The sequence below is a fragment of the Thunnus thynnus genome, chromosome 7 (assembly GCF_963924715.1).
Source record: "Thunnus thynnus chromosome 7, fThuThy2.1, whole genome shotgun sequence".
Lineage (NCBI taxonomy): Eukaryota > Metazoa > Chordata > Actinopteri > Scombriformes > Scombridae > Thunnus > Thunnus thynnus.
Genome location: NC_089523.1, coordinates 26,333,627 through 26,358,865, shown reverse-complemented (window position 1 = coordinate 26,358,865; position 25,239 = coordinate 26,333,627). Strand labels below are relative to the sequence as shown.

The 25,239-nt window shown below is 38.2% G+C and overlaps 1 protein-coding gene across 1 annotated transcript in view; it reads left to right on the top strand.

Moving 5' to 3' along the window:
• Window positions 1-18,691: 18,691 nt before the first annotated feature.
• The window catches only part of LOC137186341 (protocadherin-16-like), an 83,890-nt gene continuing 77,342 nt past the window's right edge, over window positions 18,692-25,239 (top strand). Inside the window, exon 1 of the mRNA XM_067595204.1 lies at window positions 18,692-19,400. The gene's annotated coding sequence lies outside the window, so the exon portion shown is untranslated. The remainder of the gene's footprint in view (window positions 19,401-25,239) is intronic.

The following is a 25,239-nucleotide window of genomic DNA, read 5'->3' as shown; positions in this document are numbered from 1 at the left end:
ATAATTCTTACCCGGCTGGAAACATCGACTGCTGTACTTTTGTTCCGCATCTTCTGGTGACTTCTACGGGAACTTTATATTCACGCTGAATCTTTTATATCCATCCTCAATAACTAAAGCTGCACAACTGCTACATAACTGACAAAAGGAGTAATAACTCTTCAATAAGGACTTGCTTCTTTTTATAATGCATATTTGGGCTTAATTTATCATTCATAGTAAATCTGCTTGTTGCCCCTTTTATAAAAGTTATACAATAAAACAGTGCATTTGAAAGCTCTGTTGTTGAAAGGTACTATGAAAAAAGTTGCCTCGCTTTAAGATGATGAGATGTTATCCTGACATATTGTAGCATTAGCATTAAGTTTGATAAGCTGGCCAGCAGCAGGTCAGCTGCCTCCTCCTGATGGTGGCCTAAAGCAGGCGAAGAGCAAAGAAAGCAAGGAAGAGGCAAAAAAGGGCTAAAATTTAAAAAGAAAAAAGAAGAAAACAAGCAAACAAACAAGATTTGAAAGGAAGGGAAAACAAGAATAAACCCATAAAATTCTCCACTAACCCATTCAGCTGGGATCCATTCTGGCACCTCTTTATCCTTGGAGCCCAACCAGATATGCCCTCCAAGAGTATTATAGCTATGTTATTATTTATTTATTACACACATGTACCTAAACACATGCGTGTAAAAAAAAAATCTAAGCCAAACATTATGCCTTTTTTATTTTTGTTTGTTTGTTTGTTTGCCCGTCCATCGTTCTTGTTGTTATTGTTGCTGCTGTTTTGCCTTTTTTCTCTTTTTTATTTTTATTTTTGGTTTGTTTGAGTCTAGTTTTCCCTATTGTCTTGTGCTTTGTTATGTGTTTTCATACTGGTCACTTGTATTGTACTATAAACAAACAAATAATATAAAATGTAAAATAAAAAGTTTGATAAGCTGTTATAACTGGTTTGGTCATTAATGTTTCCATGCACAGCGATATTTCAATCTCAGCTGCTCATGAAATACCAGGTTAGATATGAAAGAGGACGAGCAATATGTGCACTATGACCAACTTTACAGTGAGACCTGCACTAATTCAATAAACAACTCTAAAGTAACTCTGTATTTTGTTCAGTCGCTGTTTTTGTTTCGGAAAGGCTTACGTAGTGTATAAATACTTCATGTCAGGTGATTAACATGAACATGTAGGTGCTTAAAATGATGTAGTCTCCAGACACATTGAATTCAAGTTAAGTTATATCAGAGATATTGAATCCAGACATCACTATTTAAAAAAAATGAAGCAAGAGTCTCTGGTTTCAGTGTACTTCTTTTACATTTCTGTTTTCCACATGACTTGTTTTAGTTTCACATAATACAGCATAATCATTTTGGGAGAGCAAACATTCTGCTAACACCATGTAGACATACTTGTGGTTTAGCTTTGTAGCCTATTTGAAGAGTATGTGGTTTACAACCAAAGTGCAGCAGTTTCTCAGTTATTCTTTCAACAAAGAGTTGCACGTCCTGCCCAATGTTGTTCAGTAAAGCATTTTTGTAATTACAAAATCTATTTCTGTCAAGTCAGAGCAATGTTTACATTATATTGTTACAGTCTGTTTTCAGCGCTCGAGTGATTATTTATCAGCTCATCTTGTAGTGGAAAAATCAAGCAGCTCATCTGGTGATTGCACTCAAAGCTCACTTAGAAAATCTGGCATCTTTATAAAATAGGCTGCATGATGTCAAATTAGGCTTACACACAAAGACCTCATTTCCAAATGACATCCATCTGCTTTCAGTAATCGCTGAAAAAGACGTCAGTTTATTTATTGGAATGAGTTGGCATAAGATGACAACCTTTTTTACACACACACACACATACACACACACACACACACAAAGGAACAGCAGCATAAAATCCCAGCAGTTCATGAGAAATGTATGTTATCGAGAGGAAATTGACTGTTTTAGTTTTCATTTAGCTGCATGACCACCAGGGGTCACTTTTGCTTGGTTTGAGAATTTTGAAGTATTGCGCAAACTTGGCTCTGAAAACTGATGTGCAGGTAGATTAGTACACAGCAGCTGTCCAGATTACACAAGATACACAGTTAATCAAATGCAGTCCGGTCAGACAGGCCAGCTGTGAATCACTTCTGTAGGCAGGTGCAGCATGTTAAATGGTGTAAGAAGGTTTAATTATTTTGAGAAGTCTATGTTAATTCACTATGTTAAAATATGATTATTCATAATCTACTGTGAGGTTTGGGCTTCTGGGATTCTGCTATTGTCTGGGATGTTACTTTTTATTCTGCTGAATTGATTACATCAGGTAAGGCATCGAGGCAATTTTATTCATACAACACATTTCTTTAGAGGTATACAACTCAATGTGCTTTATATTAAAGTGCCTACGGCAACTAGTGACATGAGAACAGACTAGAAGAAACTACACAGACCATTCTACAGACACCAAACACAGACACACATACAACAACACATATAATAATTCATAAGCCAATGAAAAAACGAAAAGCTTTTTATTTTTTAGTTTACAACTAAAGGTCTAAACTGGGTAAATGTGGCACTGCCTCTGATACAACACACTCTAGCTTCTATATCGAAGCTATGTAGCATAATAAAACATAAAGATATACTTTAAGTTTATGATTTTTTTCCCCATAATGTAATTTCACAGCTCCTGCTGATTCTGTTGAACCCACTCATTCTTGAGACATAGAAAGAGATTGGAACCAATTCATTAACTCCCAAACTCCCTAATGTTGTGAAGCTTTTAATTTTAGTTTATAGCAAACAGAAATGAAGAGACCCACTCCTGTCTTGTTTTGAGTTTCTTTGTATTCCTAAAGGTACACAAAATCAAATTGTGACCAGAACTTTTCTCAAAAAAAAGGCCAAAACTTTATATCCTGAGTGTTCTGATGCAACTTTGCCAAATACTGACTGTCAGCTTTTTCAGTGTTACTGACTGAACATAATATTTGGTGAATGAATGCCTGTGAGGCATGGCAAAACTAATTAAATGTGCCTTTAATCATGGTGCAATGATGTCAAACTGCTAAATAATATTAAAGGAAAGGAAAAATGAGCAAAGCCTCAAACAAAAAACCAAAAGAATATCACTCTGGCAATGAAACCTCCGAAAACTCATGAAATAATTCATGCAGAGCTCAAGTCAGACATGCTGCTGTTAGCAAGGCAAACTGAAAGACTTTGGCTTGACAGTCAAACCTGATGAAAATCAGTCTTTCAATTTGCATGTTTTTCATGACATTTTGAATTTAAGTGATCTTGCAATTACTGCCAATAGTGTCTCTGCAACTATATTAATGCTACGAAAGATGGATTTTAGTAATATTTATCATGCTTGGCTCATGTCTTGACTATTGCAGAATCTCATAATGCTGAACATGTGTATAAAGAATGAAGATGAAATTTTGAATAAAATGTGAAATATAATTAAGAATTATTAAATAACATTAAGCTTTATGCTCATTTAAATGTAGGCTGCATTGAATTAATCTTAATTAACCACCATTGCTTGATGTATAAGAAAGGGTCATTTTTACATTGTGTACTGGATTCTTTCATTTTGGCAAATTCTCTAACTTCTGCAGCTGTCCAGGGTGCTAAGAATTTGTTGTACTCTATTCACATACTTTGGGTGGAAATGAGGAGCCTGCTTGCACCTGCACGCTTTATCTGAGGTCTGGCTGAACAATGCTTTTGGGGTCAAAACAAGCACACAGTGTTTCCACATCTTTGTTTCGCATTTTAAAATTCATGACCATATAAGCACAATAAGTATGGACTTTTGGATCAAATTTCAGGGATTTTTTTTTTTTTTTAAATTACATTTGATCCTATGAGTTTAATATTCTCTGTGGATAATCTTATCACAACAAACTGGAATCAGGGCATTTAGTAAGTACTCACATTCAGATGTGAACTGCATTATTTAACAGGATCTTACACTTCTTTTCTTGCCATCTCAGCAAGTTTGGGCTTGGTCAGGAACTGTTGCTCTTATGGGCCTGAAGATCCCAGTGAGATGTGATAGTGAGCTGTACAAATAAACTTCACTTGACTTGACTCTCTTTGAAGTGAAACTTCATTTTCCAGACCTTGTTCCCCAGTCGAATCATATAGAAAAACATTTACATCGGTGATGCTCATCACGAGTTCCCCATCTCAAAGTCACAACAGACAATCCCACCTAAAGATTTTCTTTGTCCAAACTTTTGATTGGTGCTGTGAATTCCTTGTTACATGCCCTAAACTGATGTGTATTTGTGTGAAGCCTGAGGCATATGTATTTAATGCAAAGGGGAAATCAACTGTACTGCATCATTAGGACCTGTTGTTGAAGTGCTCTTGCAGAGGGGAAGCAGGAGTGGCACAGCTATGTGAAGCCTTTTCCGGCCCATAAATGCCATGTTTATTTTTGAAATTCTGGCCTGGTGTGCACCACTTCCTAAAATACCATCTCTGTGAAACAAAATGGTGGGTGTACAAAGCCTGTCACAAATCTGAAAGGGATGGTCAGGCCTCAGCCCTGGGATGTAGGAGCAGGATGTTCATCAGTTCAAAGAACTTTTAGCCACGTGTGGCTCAGACAGAGCGATCATGTCAGCAGAATAGCCAACATCTTACATTTTTTTCCCTTTTTTGCAGTGGAAAAGAAAAATGGTTATTTATGACACTGGTCTCTTCCATGCCACAATGTGCTACACTACTCAGTATTAATATATTGTATGATGGAAACAGCATTTCAGTGTAGAAAAAGAGCAAAGCATAATTTTTCCAAATACATTAACAGAGATGTTTTTATTAGTCATTATTATGTTAAGTTTTTATTACAATATTTATATTCCTTTCACATAAAAACACACTTATGGATTACAAACTTTTCTCTTTCCTTCCAGTACAACTGTAAATCATAAGGTTATATACTATACTTATGTGTTTACTTCCTCTATTACGATGCCAGTAGCGCAACTTGGTCTTGGATAGAGACACTGGGTGGCTTCCAAACAGTTCTTTTCCACAGCTGAAGCCACTTTACCATGCCTGTTTTCACCACAGTGCACCACAGGCCCTTCTGTGAGGTTGCTGTGCTTCCGTTGTGTGCCTCTCAGAGCCTCTCAGGCCCTCCTCACGATAACACTACAGCCAACACTGACGAAGGATCAAAGATCGCCCCACGCCTAACAAACAGCTAGACACTTGGCCTATCAGAAACATCTGGGAGTGGTTGGTTGCAGCTGTTTGTGCATGCCCACACCCCTGAAACAATCAGGACTCAGGCCAGATGTGAAGATCATCTCACGTAAGGTACAGATGTTTCTGCTCCTCAGAGTCACTTACCACAAGGAGAAGACAGATACTTTCTGAAGTCCTATTAAATTTAGACTGTTTATGCTGCACCCAGATTGGGTTCAGTGCCTCAGGATATGCCACCGGCTTGTGGGTTGTCACTATTCAGCAAGCTGATTGAAAACAGTGCTTCTTGCAAAATGCTTATGGAAAACAGTGCAGAAAATGTGTATTTTTCCAAATGGGTGAGTGTGAACCACTAAATATCACCTAGTCTGACCTAACTGATGATATAAAGGCGAGAATGTTGCAGAACTGTTTCATACATTTTATATAATAAGCACTTAAATTGCAGTTCTAGAAATATGCTGACTAAATTTAGTGCTTGTTAAAGAAATGCTATGTTTACAGGACGACACTTCATAACATCCCATAATCTCTCAATGTCATATCTCGGCGGCTGTTTCTCTAAATTATTGCTGTCACCCTTCTGTGAAGAAGAAATATTCTGATAAGTAAAAGTAGCAAAACCACGACTGAAAATCATATTTTTCTATTCCATATTTCTCCACAGTGTTTGATCTGAGCTTATCAGATCATCATTATCTTATGAAAGTTATTCTGCATTTATCCTTAATGTGCTAGCTTAAATTGTTTAAAGATACCCATCCAATGAAACAAACAGTATCCGATGATTGATTAACATGGAATATAAAAATTCAAGTGGCTTTGTGTCGATGTCCAGGCTTGTACTCATGCATTAGAAACCACCGTGGAGATGTTAAGTTAATGATACATAGACATGAAGACACATAGAGTGATTGCAGAGTTGACATATTAATGAACTGGATATGATGTTAATACCAGACCTGAGATGGTCTGGAGAGAGTCTTCCGCCCCTGCAGGCTCCCTGTAGTCATTAGAAAAACACTTTGGTGGATATTACACCCTGTTATTCTTTCTCTCTGCTGTCTCTGCCTGCTCCCTCTCTATGCACACCATTAAAACAACATCTTTGGCCCAGGCTCACCGAGCACGACATCGGAAGCAAAGTTTAGTGATGTACCCTCACTGTGACCCCTTCCTCCTCCATTCTTATGAATGAAATGGTTTTGTTCTGTACATCAAAGACAGGTCTTCTGTTTATACTGGCTTTTGCTTTCTGTATATCTCTTCCTCAAGTTTTCCCCTACAGTGTAAGCATGATGAGTTAGAGCCTTCTTTAAGACTTGTAGGTCCTGATAACATCAGTGCCCTGGATAGGCATTTGTTTTTAGTCTAAAATTTAGATGGACTCCCATTGTTGAGGTCCCATGTCTGCACTACATTTGCTGCTTCTCCATCATCGGTCTGTCTTCCAGCTGCCTGGTGGTCTTCAAAGGAGGCTCAATCTGGAACCCTGCCTGTACCCAAAGGCCTTTAAATCTCAAGGGATGGTTACCTGTCAGAAAATGTCACTGTGGAGTGTTACTTGAATCCTGCCCTCATGACTCGCAAGGTCCTTAGTCCAGATATAAGATAGTTTGGTGTAGGATAGCACAAGCAGGCAAAGCGGGAGAGTTAATAGGGTTTTCTTGTACATCAGTCAGCAGATGTGATTTTGCAGCTCTTCCTGACAGTGATAAATCTTTCAGAGCCTTTTCTATGGGAGCTTGATGTTTTAATTATTAACCAGTCTCTTGATTTAGCAGAGCTAGGGGAAATTATCAGTTCAATCAGGAGACACTAAATTAAAAGCAAGACTTACAGAGTAGTTAAATGGATTTATTTGACATATCGTGCACAACAAGAAAGGTTGAAGAAATATTTAAGGAGTTTTTGGAGATTAGATTTGATCATGATGTCATTATTTACAGGGATTGTGACGCCATGGTATCAGGAATAGATGGATCTGATGGAGTCTAGACATTGGTGGTGGCGGTGAAGGATTGAAGGGCAATGGCTGAAGATCTGGACAGATGTGATGTGGGACAAGATCTAATGAGCTCAGTTAAGGACCCGTGGAAGCTGGCTCTGATGTAACTGGAGGTGAATGGGGTGGAGGAGGGTCGCATCAATCTGATTCTGAAATGACAGAGGTCGTGACAATATCTGATCGGTTGAACTGAAAGCGTGAATGTCCTCAGTCAGCTGACTGAGTTGAATAAATAAATTAAGCCTGTAGATAGTCTTCCAGATTTAACTTTAAATGAGTTTGCCTCATTTGAATATGAAGCAAACTTTACTCTAAATGAATTTAGAGTGGTTTCTTCCATCCATGCTAATCAAAATTTGACTTGGACGGTGAGGTCATAAGTCAAATAACAAAGTTTTCATGGTGATCACATCCCTATTTCACCCCTATTTTCAATTTTTAAACTTCCTTTTTTCAATTACATCGTGGTCTAAAAGGACAAAACCCCTGGTCTTACCTGTTGTCTGTTTAACATTTTCTATATGCAACACCCGTACCGAAAAAGCCCACAGTCAGACTTTATTAACACTGGCTGTCTTATTGTAATATGCTTGCTTTCATTTTAAAACCCTCCTTATAAGAGTAACTTGACACTAACTCCCCTTGAAAATCATATTGCTGACCTTAAACTTCTCATCTTGGTGCAGTGATGCACAGGTGTACTCCAGGACACTGTGACATCACTGACTATGTTTACATGTACACTAATATTCCACAATCATTCCAAATATGAAAATATCCCAGATTTGATACAGGTTTGGTAAACAGCATATTCTGTTTGGATATTCCGAATTAGGCCTTTATTATTCCTAATACAGCATTTTCTGACGTGTTATTCAGGTTTCAGGAGCATTCTTTGGATATGCATACAGCACATTCAGAATATGTGCCTCAATTGGGGTTTTTACTGCAGTTTGCAACACATGACCTCTTGCCTGTTCCCAGTCAGCTTTGTATGTTGTAAACAAACCAACTAGCCAATAGTGTGCATGCCCAAAAGGAAAAGCCCACATTTCTGGTTGGAAGAATAAACACACCTCCTTTTAAACATTTTGAAAGACTTGGATATCAACAAGTTTTTGGATATGCGCAAATATCGCGACACCGCCCTTTTTTAAGAAGGTGGTTGAACAAATGAAAGAGAGTCGAACAAGTCCGCCACCAGTGGAAAACTGATGATGCAAAGACGCAAAATGGCACAAGTGGATCCAGCTATTCCACGTTTCTGTATTTTGACGTGATAAACAGAGCATGCATGTAAATGGGAATATTAGTGGAATATTCATTTCCAGTAGCCATAAAAAAAAGCTTACTAGGAATATTGTCATTTTCGGAATAAGGGCAAAAACTGGAATATTTTGTGCATATTATTAATAGTCTGTGTTGAGAGTAGTTACAGGTGCAACATAGCACACTTCTGACTACACCCAACCACATCGGTGAGACAGACTTGAAACTAGAGAGGGCAGTGAAACACAATATGGATGATAATATGTAGACTTCAATATAAATCTGCTTCTCCTTTACGTTGAGAGGGGGAGTTTGTGGCAGCATGGGTGCTTGGAAGAGATTTTACAGGCAGGTGTACAGGGGATAACCATTAAGAAAAAAAACACAGAGGGGAACACAATGGAGGGAAGAAGAAGAAGAAGTTGTCCTGGGTTGATCTCCTCTGAATGGATGAGAAACTCTAAAATGGATGGACAGACAAGAAATTGCTTGCTGGTATGGGGTTCTGGGATTCTAGGACCCAAAGGAGGACGAAGAAAGGAGACATAAAATTCTGATCTGGATAATCAGTTTTTATTTTGTCTTCTCTGCCGTCAGTCAGTCACATTCTTACCAATGGATCATTGAAAATCTCCTGTCTGAGTTGTGTGTTTTTTTTCTCCTTGCTTTAAGTTGAACTGAAAATATTCCTCCGCAAGGGTTTGATTCTGCAATGATAACTGATCTATGACCTTACGCAGAAGTCATGGGCTGTCTCCCATTCTGCATCCTGGGTTTCTCCCACAGAACTTTGATCATAAAACTACTTTATCTCTTACAGCAGCCTTACCATTAGTTAATTATTTGGCTACAGGCGTTGGCTCTAGGTTTCTGAACTGATGAGTCAGAGAATAAAATGACTCCCTGTGCTTCGGGACGAGGATTTGAGTTCAAAACCTCAGTGGATCATCAAAGAGTAAAAACGGGATGTGGTTATTTACTATATCTGAGGTTAAGAAATAATTTCTTTCACCGTTAAAATGATTATACCGGTATATTATCTGTAATTTCTGATGTGAAACCTTGCCTATGTATTTTTAGTTGTGGGCTTGGCAGCTGGTTTATAGAGTGCTACTGATTATAGTGTTTGTGCAAACCAAAGCACATATGGCTTTGACAGTATCATAGCAGCTCTCTTCAAGAACATCTGTGCATGACTAACACTGAAACATGACATACTGATGTAGTGTCTTCCCATGGGCCATTTATATATTAGATTTATTCCCCATCACCTTATACTCCATCGCTCTTCTCAGGAGGGCTATGGATTTCTATGGCTTTACTAGTTTTATTCCTAAACTCCAGACATCTTTTTTTTCCCAAGATGGGCTTATTTTACACAACAGGCTGTGTTGCATGTTTTCACTTGGGTGATTTGGGGTCATAGATCATAACTGACCAGCTGTCCAGACGTCAGAAAATGGATGTACATGGTCACAGCTGTATGTTATTCTCCTTTCATGTCACTATGTTCTTGAGATTCTCACAGTTTAAATATGAGGTAAAGTTCCTACATTTAGCAGCTGAGCCAGGCCAATGAAAATGACAAGTCTTTAAAATTTGAAGGCTTTACCCAAGGACAAACACAACAGACATATTGAGGCCCATTGAGAGTCATTTATTTTTTATGGTATTATTGAACATCAATCACTCAGAACATGAAAGTGCCACACAAGATGCCAGTCTGATATGTTTTGTATACGTAAATCTTCTTTCTTGGTAAATATTTGTAGTTGGTTCTAAATTTTACTAAATGTTTTTGTAATCCTAAATGAAAGACTGTATTTCAGAGCAGTATTTTTGTTAAGCTCCTTTGGGGATAGACATGATAATGATATAAGATTGCCTTTACATATCCATAGTATTCTATATGATATGTGTATCTTTTACCTGCCACCCTGAAAAATGTTTTACTTGTCAGGAGACTCTCCTCTCCACATACAGCAAAAATCATGTAAATCTATATAAATTTAAAGTAAATGTAGTATGAAAATTATCTGTTCACCTTATATAATAAACAGACTTTCATTGTAACTTAACTCATTATGATTTGTGCTCATGAGTTTTGTATTTAATGCGAATAAAATCCGTGAACATGTGTACATTTGAGAATTGTGGAATTTGAATTACTGAAAATTTATGATGGCCAAAGTTTGTGCAGACATAAGTGTATCGAACCATAGAGTCTGATACTGAACCTACCAGGTTGTAGAGACTTAAAAAAAAAAACCCTGAAGATAAATATGCTCTCCAGGCTGACAGGTTTTGAACAGCTTCCATTGCTTTCCATCATCACTACTAGGAGCTAGTGAGGGATGGCCTTTACTTAATTGTCCAGAAAGATGAATATTTCCTGTGCACACTTCCTCAGACAAATGGCCAGACACACTTGACCTCTTATCCCATATTCCTGTTGGGGTTTCTGCTCATAGCTGAATGATGATAGCAATAGCACTTCCCTCTTCACCTGTGTAGCTTGTAGTAAGTCTGTGGATGTCAGGATCCGCTATTTTTGGGAAACAATCTCATTTCTGCTTTATTATTATTAAAATAATAATGATTAGAAAAAAAGAATAAATCTTGTTTACCGTTTTCAACTCTGGTTTATGCAGGGAATTCAAAAAGCTGTTCTGTATTTACATCTCCATAAGGAACTGTTTACCATTTCTAACTATTCAGTCCTGTTTCTTGTTATGTAAATGTTTGCTCATGAGCATGACCATATGGATCATGTGACCCTTGGACAAATTGTTGGTTAAGTTGGCAGCCTCGAGGACTGATGCTTTACCCCCAAACACAGAACTGGCAACACAACATTCTTTGAACATATGTACATTTTTGAAAGCATAACCACAGTATAAAATAAAAAAAAAATCCATCTGATATTCTTAACAAGAAAATCTGTGCGTCGTAGCATTGCACAGGGGAACTGTGGCAGCTATGCATAATGAGGGTAACGCTTCTTCTGGCCACCTCATGTATTGAATGTAAGTCTGCTCCTGCATGTGGATCTGGTTTAAAGAGGTTAATTATTAATTTTGTTAATTTTGTTTGTTCCTTAAAACACAAGCAGGGCCATGGACTACATTTTACAGAAGTTTACTAACTTTTTCAGCACAGATTTTCTTTTGTCTATGTATCAATGTTGATTGACAAGTTCAGAGGAAATTGTGAAATAAGAGGAGGTCCCACTGGCACAAATACAGGAATTCAATTTATTGGTGATAGAAGGGTGTGGGTCATTTATGTTTCCTGTGGAACCAACCAAAAGGTTCACATCTGCCAGAAAAAAAAAGATCACAGCAACTGACCCCTGGCAGAGAAAAACAGTTTCCACGGTTATATATTATTTCAGTTTATCCTGTCATTCCATCTGTATGATGCTCTGAATGTGCTCCCTTTTTCAGTCATGCTGGCTGTGATCTGCTGTCAGGACGTGCAGTTGCAATGTAGTAAGAGTTCAATAGGTCTTCCTTGGTGAAAAGATGAAGGAATTTACCCAAGTCGCTCTGTGCTGACCCTGATAGTGATTGTTCACTTCAGTGCCAAGGCTTACTGCTATGGTGTGTTTCAAAATGACGGTCCAAGTAGAGTCAACAGTTTCTTAACTTTCTCAAGTGACAGCATTGTGAAGTGTGGAGTAATGGGATTAGAGGCTTCTTGCTTTCTCTTTTTTTTTTTCTTTCCTCAAAGAAACATTTGCTTGAACAATTTAATTGTTGTGGTTGGAAATTCCTGGGCATCCCTCTCAATGCTGTGCATTCCTTTCCTCAATAACATAATGCATTCCTGAGAATAAAAGTGATCTCCATCAGAATTAGTTAGACTCCCTACAATGTCTGAGGAATTTCGTCCTGCAGGAGAACGACATGTTGGACTGTGTGATTGATAGAGTATTAATTAGGGAGCATTCACAGTGGAAAGCCAAAAAGATTTGGGTTCCTGAAGTGGGTGTCATTGTTATAAACCAGACTTCTGTTAAAGGGGAAAGAGCCAGAGACAGATCTGGTCCTGTACATTGTATTTAGCAGCAATTAAATATGAAAGATGGAGAAATTTGACAAATTAATTTATGTGCATGTATTTGCACATGTGTATGTAAATATATGTTTACAAATTATTTGGTTGGTAGCAATGAAATCCATTTTTATTCATTTGTAACAGCAGAGCCAGTCAAGATTTAATTTCCTTACCACATTAGAGCTGCATCTCCCAGCAAGAGAAATCCTTTTGCTGACATACTGAATTATTCTCATGCTTGGTAGGTCTTTTTAGCAGAGTTAAGCTCCACTACTCCAGTTACAAGTAGAGTTCTTTGCTTCAGGGCTCACAGTAAAATGCCAGTTTTATTAATATTCTACTCAATTCTATATTTTTTTACTCCTCATGAGACAGTTGTCTAAAACTTAGGATGTAGCTGAATTCTTATTAACTGTAACTGTTTGAACAATATGTGGTCTATCCAATGAGCATTTTTTGTCAAGAACCAGGACAATAAAGACAGTAAAGACAGTGTCCCAGTTAACTCTGAGACACAAGTAAAGTGTAACCATCTTGAAGACAGACTTGGTCCTGTAATGTTAGAGTCTTTGCACATTACAGTTGTATAGCCACCCAGCCTGAAGATGTGTTAAAGAAACATAAAATCTGCCATGGCTCTGCATATTCTCTTTTTTAACTCTTTATCTGTGATCTATTTTGTGTTAAAGTTTTAATTTGCCCACTTAGCCTTACTTGTTCTACTTCACTTGTACTTACATCTGTGATTTCCTAGATGTCTCTTCACAAACCATGTCTCAACAGGATGTCAAGTTTTCCAAGTTAAATGCAGTGGTTAAAAATGCACAAACAAACAACAACATGGGCCCAGAAATACAGGGTGCATAGCCTGCAGCTGTTTTGCCTCAGCGCTGAACTGTTTAAAGGTGGCTTTTTTTTCCCCTTTATTGCTCGGTAGATAGACTTTAGTTGGCTCATCTACATACAATATGTAGGAGAAAAACAAAGAAGTAGCATGCAACTTACTGGCTTTGTTGTCAGGGAAGGCATGAGAAAGACAATATTGTTGTGGTTAGCCAGACTTTTTTCACCTCTTTAATCCATACAAGTATTTGCAGGGCAGGCAAGGTCTTTGTTAGCAATGCCCAGTTTATGCAGCTGCAGTCACACACATCCACACCTGGTACTTGCTAAGCACAACCACAACTTCCCTCAAGGGTCTCTCAGCATTAACTGTTAAGGAAGATCCTCCCAGAATTATGTTTTGCCTCCTGGGTGAGATTCTGCGCATACTGTGCATTTTTGTAACTTCTATTCAGATTTTCAATGACAATACAATCTCTTCTTGCTGTTCAAGGTGGACTATGAGACCACAGTTTATAATTAGAAGAGTACTGTGATAACAAATTTAAACACTAATAATGATCCATGATGTAAATATATATACAATTACAGATAAAGGCTAGCTAATTATCTGCATTCAGATCTCTGAGAACACTGTGATACCGTAAATTGCGATGCATTTATACATAATTTTATATCATGTCACCATAATACAACTTTGATAAAGTCATATTACAATCAAGCCTTGAAGTTAAGATGGTTGTTGAGTTATCAGTTATGCGTGCAAAGGAAACAAATACTTCCTTTTTTCTGGTAGCTCAGACAGAAGTTAATAAAGTTTTCAGGCTGGCGTCAGAGGAAGATTTGAAACAGCAGCAGCAGAGTGACGGCAGGATCATCTCTGCAGGTTCTTGGAAAAAAGGAAGATTTTTCATGTTTTAATAGCAAAATAAAAGAGATATTGTATGAGGGGTAAAACAAACCACACATTTAGGTTTATAGACTGTTAATCTAGTTGGTTTGAACTCTTCTGTGTCCCTCAGTGCAACAAATAAAGAATTTATTGTGACTATCATCATTATCATTATCATCATCATCATCATTATCATCATCAACTCTACTTACCCACTATACCACCATGGTAGACTAAAGACTGCCTTTTTCTTTTAACCTACAATAAATGTGGATTATGCATATCATATTGTTGGGGTTTAGAAATCTAAAGAGTCCCTAGACCTTGTTTTCAAGATCCAGTCTAGGGTACCACAAAAAAACGGGGCCTTTCTTTCATTACATAAAAGATTTATTGTTGCAATTTCTGTAGTCAGGGAGCAGTAGTAACACTAAACAGAAATCTATAAAAGAGCTTTTACATCATGATTAACCAGAAGATGACAAAGAGCTCATACTCCCAGAATGTTTCCTAACCAAATGAAAACCACCTGTGTGCTCAATTTCTAATATCCTTTGGAGAGGATCATACTATGTAAGTGTATGTGTGGACACATTCAATACATTCAAACATACAAGGTACACAGAGATATATGCAACTGTACTCAAGTGCGGTATAACTGAAAATACTCTATGACTTGAGCATGAACTAGTCTGTGTAAAATACCTCCTGAACTTCTCCTGTCCACAGCTTTTAAATGTAACATTCAACAAGCCAAAAGCTCATATTTCCTCAAATGCACAGCAGTCTGGAGGAAATGGTCCACTAGTGCTTCTGGTTAGTGTTTTGCCTCAATAAAAGTCCGTATTAGACCTCTACTGAAGCACATGCCCATCCCCCAAATACTACCGTGGTTCCTCCATCCAAATATTCTACACTGTTCACCTTAAAAACCTGGATAACTAAAGCCATCAACTTATACTTCCCACTGTGTTTTGATCCAGGTTGAGCTGTACTAGAGCAGCAATCATAATATTTACATATAAGAAAGAATGACCAAATATGATGAGAAATAAAGTTGATGCTTGGTTTACAAGTAATGTATTCTTGTTTTATTTCATTCAGAAAATGTACATGTTTTAGTTGTGATTGGTGCAGTTCAGTACCCTGAGAAGTAGTAAAAAACAACAGCTGCAGAATAAAATCATGTTTGTTTATGTCGTGCTCAAGTGTAATTGTCTTTATTATTGTTGTTGTTGTCTTGATGTACATTTTTTAAATAGTTTAGGGTATTTTGAGAATCACCACAATGAGGTTGAATCATATCCTGTTTGTATCTATTTTTATAAGTCTTGATAAAATTCAGATTCATATTCGTACATGCTGTGAAAAGCAAACCTTCACAGGTCTTTTTTATTACCTAAGGCACACTTGCAAATGAAAACCATGAAAACCTTGCGAGTGTAACAAACACAACACAGACTTCAGTGATCTGGTCAACTGCTGTACAGATAGAAGGCAATCCTCAGCAGTATTTACTACATCATAACATGAAAAATTACAAGGTAGGAGCAGGAACAGTCAAATCCTATTCAGCTTCCCAGTATATTAATATTGCATGCGGCAGCTCAGTAATTATGGACTTCAGTGCCTGTTTGTGGTGCAAAGCTAAATTCATAATGTTTTTCAGAGAGCATTCATCACATACCTACCTAATTGTGTTTTATTATAACGTGTATATCAAGTTGGACGCACATTTGTTCTGGTTGATATGAAGTCCTCGAGCAAAGCAGCTTGTCACAAACTTAACTTTAATCTTGATTAAACTCGATATGTTTATTATTTCTTTCATTGACTTTCAGCAAAGCCGTAGGAGCCAAGCTCTGTGGTTTCCACTCTAGTCTATGGTCAAATGTCACCAAAATAGCCATCACAGAAACATGACTAAGACACAACCCTTTGATGTGGACTACGTCTAACCTCAAAGTAGAATTACAGATTTATCCACCATTGCAGCACCTTGTGTGTGTTTTTTCTTCTTTTTTTTTTTTTTGTTTTTTTACTCAGGGTATCCTATGACTCAGAGAAGCAGTCGAAATTCTCTCCACCAGTGAGGATGAAGGCTTGAACTCAGTGGATTATATGCATTTGACAGTCTTATGCATGGAAAGAGGACATGAAAAATTCATAGGAAGTGTGATGTGACCTTGGGTAAAACTAAATCTCAAGATGCAGAAAGCAAAATTGGAGTTTGAAACCAAAGTTGTACTTTTGAATGGAACTTCAGTCCTGATGCCAAATGAGCAACAGATGCTCCTCTGTTGTTTTGATGTAATTCATTCACAGAACAATACCTAATCTGCTTGTGTTGTTTCTGAAGCCATAAACAAACCACACATCAGGTTGACATTTTTACATTTAGCTTCAGTACATCTTTTTCATCTTTCATCGTTTATTAAGGACAGAACGGCCAATTCTGTCTAGTGCACATTTTGTCTGATTAGCATAAATGCTGTCAACAGGATATTTGATCATCTCTTGTCATGTCAACAAGCAGTGCTTTTGGCATTTCTTTTTTTTTTTCTACGTATTTGTACAAAACTGAAAAACAAAAGGATATTTGCAATAAAAGTGCATCTTGAAGAGACAAAAGATTTCTCATTTTCTTTGCTTAATAAAACACGCAAAGCCAAACTACACAGATAGTGAGTCTATGGTCATAACTTGATAAATTGAAACAGTCATGTGTGTTATCTAAGAAAAGAAATAAAACAAAAACAAAGTCCATTCTTGTCTTTACATCACTGTAATACATCTTAGTACACTGACATTTATTATGACTCCACATCTTTGTTTTCTGACAATCTGTAAACATTTTGTGTACAATGTTTCATTCCACTCTGTGTTTTATCACTCTTGATCCTTCACAGCTGTCTTTTGCATACATACCAAGAAGAAGAAAAAAAAACATTACCAATCACAATATGACTTCAATTTGTGCTGCCATGTCTTCTAGTCTCACCAGAGTAGATGACATTAAAACATATAAGGGACAGATAGTGCAGTCGATACAGATGATAGTCCCTCTAAAAGTAAAGCTGTGGGCTATTCTGACAGAGCAAAAAAAAAGAAAAAAGAGAAAAGAGTGTCATCTGATTTTTGGGTTTGCGTGTGTGTCCATGTGAATATACATGTGGATTGGCGTGTGTGTGTGTGAATTTGCCTCCTCTGCTCTGCTGTCACAGTAATAATGAGTAGCTGCCAGCACTGGAACTCATTCCACTTGGTGTTACAGCAGTTCGCAGAGTGAGAGTTGGAAGATATAACTAGGTTGCTTGGAGGAAAAAAGGTTTAGCCAGCAAAAATTCTGAACTGTGGTACATTGACCAAACTTTTTTTTTCCTCCTCATAGTTTTATTTTTACTTAATCAGCACAAACAGAACATTGCAGCTATGTCATACTGACTAATGACATACTGTCACTGTAGTTGGCTAATATGATTTTATCATAAACCCTGAGACTTTACTTTGTTCAGCCAAGGGTGAGTCTGTTTTCAAAAGATATTGTATAAGTGTTGATAACAGCAAAATCAATAAATCTACAAATAACAGGGAAATGAAAGCAAGATGATCCGTTGCATGCATTCAACCTCTTATGTCAGCTGTTTCTCAACAATAAATGCGATTGTGGACACAGCACGGCCTCTCTGATGTCCTCTTGTTTATAAGCTCTAGATGCAAAGTGACAAGGGTTTAATAACTTTCAGATCTTTTGGTGATTGACAAGAAAGTGAAGCAGGGTTATGGCTCCAGCACTATTAAAGACATAAGTGGAGCTTCTCTTGGGAATTTACTAGAGATACTCCTTTAAAGACTCACAAGATGTGAAGAAAAGTTAGGAGACTTCTCTCTTTCTTCAGACTTGGATGAAAAATAACCCAAGGGGATTTCTTGACTTTCAACATCTAAAGGAAAAACTCTGTCTGTGTGATAGCTAGGCCTGCTTGTTGATGTGTTGAGGTTGTTTTGTCAAAGAATTGCACGTAGGTGGATATAAGGTGAACCTCTATGGCATCTAAGTGCAAGAAAGTAGAAACGGATTGTCATAAATTTATATTTTTTAACAGTAAAAGATAGTTTGAAGTGCACTATGATGCATGATGCAAGCCACTGGGAGCAGAGATCTTGTCTTTTAATATAATCCTCAGATAAGCATTAGATAATCACTTTTCATTTTCTGTAAAACTATACTTCAGAAAGCACTCAAACCCCCAAACGTTCAAGATCACAAAAGATCCATTTGGGAATATTTCATAAACATAAAAGTACATACTGTAAAAATCTGCGATGCTTAACATTTCAAATATCCACTCCACTACGTTTAAAACCAGAAAAGAAATGTGTTGCCAAACGTATATTGCAACATCTCCACACTTATTTCCAGACTTTTCAACCTTCCATGCATTCTCAGATTACTCAAACATGAGGAACAACTCTGTAATAAGCAATATGGATCGCTTGGAGTAATGTTCCTCATTTACACTTCCCTTTTGCATAGGATGGTGGCACCAAAGTTCAGCAATAACCTGGCCCTCCTCTCTCTCAGTCGATGTGGCTCCTAGCGGCAGCCACAGCAGCAGCAGCATCAGCAGCAGCAGCAGCAGCACTGAAGAAGAGTGGAGCAGGAGGTTGCGCTCCGTCACGTGTTGAATAAATTAGATTTTGGAGAGGGACGTTCACCGCTCGGCCCCACACTGTTTGCTTTCAGTCAGCGTGCTGCTGCAGTGTGTATGCGACCAGACAGACGGACAGTGGATACCGATAAGTTGATAACCTCCACTGGAAGAGCACGGCAAGGAAGTTCTCACAAGCCCACAAGTTTGCAATTTTACTTTTCATCTTTTTGTCTGGCAAGAATTTGGAGAGAAACAAAGGGGGAATTTGCAAAGAAACAAACGGTGCATACCCGGGGAATCTCCAGAATCACTCTTAAAGGATACACATTTCTTTTAAAAAGTCCTAAGATGGATGTAACTTTCACTGTTGACTCCATAAGGGAATACTGAGAAGAATTTGGATATCTTGAGCCTCGGCTTCTCTAAAACACAGGAGAGGAACAGATGAATGTGAGTATCCATCACACCATATCTCCCATATCTCCCTCCACAGGTAACCTGATGCGCCATCCATCATTACAGTTTATCCATTACGGCACTTTCTCCTCCACTTCTTCAATGTTTTACACACTTTTTTCAACTTACGGGGCCGATCTTCTGCCTGCAGTAGGCTACATACTTTCTGGTGGAAGGATGCATGTAAAACTGACCTAAGACGTTGGCTACTTTTTTGTAGACCCAGTTTCCAGCTCAGACTTCTGCGGTAAGGAACATACAGTTCCATTGGATTCAATGTTGCAACTTCACCTATTTACCTTTAAAAGACACTCAAATCTACCCACAAAGTCAATTCAGAGAAACTGCCCTCATAAATACCCTCAGAGCAGGCCATATTTCTGCAATATTTATGGCCATATAGTGCGTCTACATCTTTGGTGGTTTTATGTTTTACCTGCACAAACTGCTCATAAAGGATAGGCTGTTATCTAAGTATTATCATGAAATATTCTTGCATTTGTGGATTACGACTCTGTAGTGCTTTCTCGTAAGAAATACCGCAGCTTGTCTGTACACTTTTGAAGAGCAGCCAAATATTTTAACTGTATGTCATGTCGCACTTTCGCAAGCCCCTCTGAGACATTCCTCTTAAATTGGTCAACCTATTGAGTTATTGTATTGTCCGCCGTGTGCTGCTGCCGCCGCTGCGCCTTTGTGCCTATTGCTCCAGTAGAGCACATACCAAATGATTACCCACATGTCGACACAGTTATTGTGTTGGCAGACTTGTGTTCATTGACCGTGAATAGGTGTTCCTTTCCCTCAATTAATAAATTAATTAAGTCTCGACTGGGTTCCATCACCGCACACTTTAGTTGTGAGAGTGATGGTTGCCATGGTGCAGCGACGCAATTATGCAGCCCTTTTTTTTGACTTTAGACACAACAAGGAGTTCAGACTCCTCCTTTCTTTTTTCTCTCACCACCAGTCATCAGTTTGAAAAGAACGGCGGAGTCCTGCTTTGGTTTCATCTCTTAAGTTCGCACATTTTTGTTCAACCTAAGTTACAGGATGCTCTGTAACATTGTTTGCCAGTCAATGACTGAATGCTTAATACTTATTATAATGATGTGAAGTATACAAACCACCAATTTCCAAATTTCTAAAAAAAAAAAAACATGTATTGATTATTATTTTTTTATTCATCCATCCATTCGTTCATCATCCATCCATCCATCCATCCATCCATCATCCATGCATCCATCCATCCATCATCATCCATGCATCCATCCATCCATCCATCCATCCATCATCCATGCATCCATCCATCCATCATCCATGCATCCATGCATCCATCCATCCATCCATCATCCATGCATCCATCCATCCATGCATCTATCCATCCATCCATCCATCCATCCAGTGCGATAATTGCAATCAGTTTCTCTGTTGAGACATTTCTAATCTAGAGCATCATTCAATTATGCACCATTTTTCAGACTCTGGGTTGAGTTAAAATGTATAACTTACACAGAAAACAAACAAAAGAGCAGCACTGATGGATAAAACCAAAATTTGGACATCCACAGCTTTTATAACAATCCAAGGATTATGTCATAAACCCTGAGTGCAGTGCATGAAGTAATCATTCCACTAGTTTTGTCTTTGTAGCTTGCATATGCTGTTGATGAAGCTGGTGATCCAGACTCCTAAAAAGGAATGAAAAACAACATATGTTTCTCCCAGGACGGCCACACCGACGCCACCCAGAAAGTTTCTTTCTGCCTTACGTTTCAGAAAATTACTTGGCTGTAGTCACTGCGGTTTCACTCATCTCCTCACAGTGTCGTCATCAAGTCAAGTGTACATCAACCGTGGCCTTTGAGATCAGTCGTGCCAGAAGACTGTCGCCTCTGGAGTTTGTTTTCTCATTTGTGACCAGACACTGTCACTTAAAACAAACCATGTATGTCATCAGTGCTGAAATCAGGAAACTTTTGTGAACACCCTGAAATCTTTCAAACCTCAATCAGTCCCGTCCTCTTGAGTAACATGTATGTGATGATTCACATATACGATGAACTCTGACCTTGGTTGTAGTAATGCTGTCAAAACATTCCCTGCACCCCTGCCACTGTTACTTGATGCGCATGTGTTTTTAATGATGCAACCACAAGTACCGCCAACGCAATATCAGATGGTGTCATCTTCAAAGACATAAGGTGTGTGTTTTTTTAATCCAGAACATCTTAGACAAACAGCTGAACTAACCCATGCTGCTCTTGCTGTGGGAAAGAGATGATCTTTCTTGTCACAGAATCTCCGCAACCTTTAGCTCACCGTGAAAAAGGAGCCGGTGTGTTTTCTCAATACCGTGTCTGATATGGCCAGGAAGTGCATGTGTATCTGAGGCTTGTGATTACTTTTCCTGGCCTTTTTACATGCCCAGGGACTGAAGTTTCAAAGACTAATGCAGGGCACAGAAACGCAGCACTTGTGAGTCGCAACAGTCTGGCAAACATTCAGAGCTTTTTAGTTTGCTCTGTGCTGAGCCTGTCATCCTCATGCCCAGTCAATCTGCACTTCTGTCTGTGGTTTCCATTATGGCTCCATTGAGCCTCAGGCAGCCTGGCATGTTCTTGAAACCACAGAAGTTTTCTTTGAGTTAACTGGAATCATGACATGGAATTAGAAGCTCATTTTACGTAGTCTGTCACTATAGTTGTCTCTCTTGGCCTGTTGGTGGTGAAAATGGCTTAGTTGTTTTAATTAAAGTGGTGCAGCTGCAGTACTGCATGTTTGGATTTGAGATCATGTTGTTGATGAATTGGGATAGATTTTAACCAGTATTTGTGCTGTGTCTCTATCTGTCTGTCTATCTATCTATCTATCTATCTATCTATCTATCTATCTATCTATCTATCTATCTATCTGTCTGTCTATCTATCTATCTATCTATCTATCTATCTATCTATCTATCTATCTATCTATCTATCTATCTGTCTGTCTGTCTGTCTGTCTATCTGTCTATCTGTCTGTGTATATATCAGATGAAGTTATATTGCTTGGCCATGATATTTAATGGTATATTTTGCTCTGCATTGTTAAAAGTCATATTTACATTCCTCAAGAGGTTTGGCACTCTTCTATGTAATGTAGGTATTGGCTCATGGAAGGTGGCAGAAGTGTTTGTTCAGATGTATTGTCTATTGTAGGCTTTGCCAAACCAAAGTCCCGCGTGTCTTGATAGTAGTGCAAGAAAGACAAATAGTACTTCACAGAAAAATGACATAAGCAAATGTATTTCCAGCTATCATGAATAATGACTATCTGACAAACATGATCTAGAAAAAGTGGAGAGGTAGAAAGGCTGCCCTGATGTTCCTAGTATTCACTGCTGCCAAGGATTTTAATGCTGATTCCAGTTATGCTTGCAAAGTGCCCAGAATGATATCCACTGTATTCAAACAGAGGTTTCATTCTACATGTAAATCCTAGAAACCTTGGATTTGCTTGGTTGACTTGGTTTAGAGGATTCAAAAGAAACTGGGTCAGTGCTATAGTTACTGCTAACAATGAGGTGCGATAATGATGTGTTACACACACGTGCAAGTTAAAAAAAAACTCAATGAAGATATTGCAAATTGCAATTAAGATATTTTAGTGTCTTTGCTGAAGGTACATGGGGGGTTAACCTTCGAGCAGTTACATCATCGTAACACAACTCTTCACCAAGGTTTAACTACCAATGGGAGGATAATGATACAAGGAAAACATCTGAATTCAAGCCACAATGGGATTGGCTTACTAAATATAACAGCTTTCAACCATCAGCAGCTATTCTGAACTGTTTTTTTCCAGATTGCTTTTCCTGTGGTTCAAATAGGTTGTTACCTTTTGTACTCTGACTAACTCTAACAGTTATGGAAATCTGGGTTGGGGATTGACGGTGTTTGTTATACATTTGTAAACCTAACACCCTTCTTAACCTGGTATTGTGCAATTAGCCTACCCGACTGTGTCTGCTATATCCATTAGGCTGCTCCGCTCTGCAGAGGTCCTCAGCTGTAGCTCAACCAGAGAGTGCATTATTTCAGTTGTGGCATTTGGAAGATTCTGGCCTTGAAAAGTTATCCTTTGTGCTTTGGACAAAGCTTTGTAAAAGTGCATTGCCAGTGTTGCAGTAAAGTAAATCAATACTGAGAATTTAAAGTTCAAGTTCTGTCACAATTTTCAAGATGTCATGGATGTGCTTATGTTTTTGCCAAGAACAGCACTCACAGAGCAATCCAAAGTTTGGCATGTAATGGCAAATTTATAGTGCTTGCCTTTATGGTCCTGTCATTTGCAATTATTATGGTCTCTCTGCAAGTGAAGTGAATTAGGAGTAAATGCAGCAAATTGATCCAGAGTTAATTTTTCAGGTTGAACTTTAAATAATCTTGAGCTGGTAACACAGTAAATATGTAAAGAACATTGATTTTCATGTCATACACATTTCCAAACAAGTAATTCTCCAAGGTTTCTCACTATTCGTACAAAGTTGAATTCAAACCAGATTATGACGTTTAAGTTAGCATCTTCAGTGTTGCAGGCTCCGAATCACAGCAGACTGAAATTAGCCCTGGAATCCTGTGTGCTTATGGCCAGATTCCAGCAGACCTCAATTACAATGCTGTAGAGCCAGAAAAAGGGAGAGAGGTAGACTGCATGGAGCCCTTCAACTCTGCTGTACTACTCTGACACTCAAACACACTGTCACCACCATGGCTGAGACAGATTACCACACTTGTTCAGGGACACATGGGAGGTATTTAGTGCACATACACAGATACACAGATGTTTTGTGAATGTTTCTTTGCAGGTATCAATTAAACCACTGGGGGGAGCCTTTAAGAGCTCTCATCTGAAACTCAGTTCCTCAAAATTTAATACATTGCAATGTGCTTCTATGTATACAGTACCAGTCAAAAGTTTGGACACACCTCTCCATTCACTTGAATGAGAAAGTGTGTCCAAACTTTAAATATATATATATTTCCCCCTCAATGTTAAAGCTAATTTTACTATGCAAACAAGTTAAAGTAATTGTGAACTACATGAAGTTATACAGAACCACAGACAACTGGAAGCCACTCTCTTTATTTAATGAAAAAGACACAATAATTTCCTGCGTGCCAGACACTTAGTGGTTTTGGATTATTTTGCAGATGGTCACAGTCTTGTTGAACAATTTCCACATTGCTCCACTGTGTCTCTCAGTTTCAATTACAGATCCTCTGCAGTGGTGTGGGTCCATTGCCAGAGTATTGTTTATGCACAGAATTTTAACACTCTTGCTTCTTTTACACATCAATATATGTATGTTATATCCCTTTGATTTAACACTCAAACTCTTAATTCTCAAATGTATTGAAAGATAGATGTTTGCTTGGGGAGAGTTAAATATTTTAAATGGGTTTTTTTAGAAGAGTGTTTCAAAACTGTTCACTCCTTGAGAGCTAGATGTGGAAGTACACATAAATATTAAATCCAGGACCTCACCTCACAGACCTACTTAAGAGGATACTGGTATGGTGAACACACCAGGTAGCCTGTGAGACCTGCACCTTTTTAATTAGAGTTGGATAACTACAGCCAAAGGCTCCCAGTCTGAGGTGGTATGCTGCAGCCTGTGTTTTTGCTGTTTCTTTAGCAAAGAACGGCTTTCTGGTATGTAACAAGGTGTTGACTTATTAGGTGAAGTAAGAAGTGTAGGAAAATGTTATGTGCAGGGCCTATTGTATGTGCTGTGGTTGGGAACAGAGCCCATAAAACACATGGGAAAGTCTTTATGGCATTTACTTATTTT